A 1,910-nucleotide genomic window follows, 5' to 3' on the forward strand; every position below is an offset into this window, starting at 1 on the left:
TGGGAAGAGCTGATGAGGGGTCACCCAGTAGCCACGGAGCAGAAGCTAGAGGGGGCTGTAGTGGCGTCCCCGCCGGCTCTGCCGGCAGTCAGCTGTGCCAGAGTGAACCGAGCTGCAGGCCCGGAGGCCCGAGTGCCCCCTTTGCCCCGGGAAGAGGCCTGACCGAGCAACAAGCACCAGGCCCCGCCAAGTAGTCATCGGGAGTGAGCTGGTACATCCCTGAGCGCCCAGCCCCGGACACCAAGAACCGGTGGTTCTTGGTGTCCGACCCCTGAGGGCATCAGTTACCGGCAGGGAGTGTGGTGAGGGGAGATAGGCCTTTGGAGGGCATGGGAGTTCCCAGGGAGGTGGAGTGTAAGACCCGACCTGACATATAGACACAGACAAACAGGCACACACAGACACAAACATGCATTCCCACCCTCATGCACACATATACAAATACTCAGCACTCACCCAACGTAGGGATAGACATACATGGACACTGTACACACAATCACACTCCCCAAACAAACCCTATACCCCAGGTCCAGGTACCCTCGCCCCTAGAGGGGGAAACAGCACCTAGACCCAGGAGATGTTACCCATTACAGTGTATTCAATGAGTTAAAAAGAAAAACTCCCAAATTGCATTTTGGACTGAAATATCCAGTCTCAGAGCTTAAAATTCTGTCATATGTGTTGCTAATGGGTGGAGGGAGTTTCTGATTACACTGCTTAGAAAACCTATTTTACAAACTAGAGCTTAATAGAGTTCACTTTTGTTTTTTTCTGCACTTCAGGATGAAAACAGCTATTTTACATGTCTGTCTAAGAGTGTGGGCTACTTTAATTTAGCTTCTGAGATTCTTGGGTATCTGAACGGCACTTCAACCCGTACAACATTAAAGACCATCAACTAACTTATAGACAGCTTCTAAAACTGCTAGGCAAAACTTAACCCATGGTGGGTTTGAGTGGGTAATTAAGGTAAGTATGCTCAGCTGTTAAGTTTCATACTCATAGGTTTATTTAAAAAAAATAATTTCTTTGATCATGCAATTTTAATTTTTCAGTGTTGAGAAGAATTTGATTTTGATTGATTGGAGAATATCCTAGAAACCCAACAGATATGCAGATATGAATGACTGATAATTAAGAATACAGCTTAAAAAAATACAGATAGATAGACAGAACCTACTGAAATATTATACTACTATATTATACTCATAACTTATTATAAATCTAAAAAATGAAAACACCCCTTACATTTTTTTTTACAATATGCAGAAAATACCATCTTTGATCCTATTGTTTTTTGGTTCAGTTTGGGGTTTTTTTTTATATCTTGACTCCTTTTCCTCTCAGCATCTGAGGCACATTGCCCATCCTTGGACTATGGCAGTCTTTGCTTTGCCATCAGCTATCGACCCAAGAGACCATATCAACATCCTTGCAGCTAAGGCATCACAGATACAGCCTGACAATCATTATTTGTGTCTGATTTACTGAGACAGGTCTGTCACCAGTGGCATACCACTACAAAAGAGAAGAAGGTTAAAGGTTTTTAAAAACCTCAATTATTTGTATTATTCGATCTTTTACAACGTTTTTCCTATATTAAAAAATAAATAAATGGAAAGAGGAATGATTAAAGGTGCACTATATCTACACAGACAGAGACTAATTAAAGGTTTTCTGCACTTTCCAATAGTCCAAGACACAATTCTCACCTTCATTTACACTTGTATTGAATGTATTGAATCAGTCTTTACCTCAAGCTCGTGACATTAAGACTGCTGTGAAGAAGTGTTCAAGGGTAGCATATTTTCAGTTCATGTTTTCTATCTTTGAATTTTCTTTGACAGTGGTGATTTCAAAGGAGACTTTCAAGGAGACAGTTTAAAATGGTTTAAGAGATTTTTGAGATT

This window comes from Pundamilia nyererei, unplaced genomic scaffold, assembly GCF_000239375.1.
Source record: "Pundamilia nyererei isolate P.nyererei 1_Seehausen unplaced genomic scaffold, PunNye1.0 scaffold00003, whole genome shotgun sequence".
NCBI lineage: Eukaryota > Metazoa > Chordata > Actinopteri > Cichliformes > Cichlidae > Pundamilia > Pundamilia nyererei.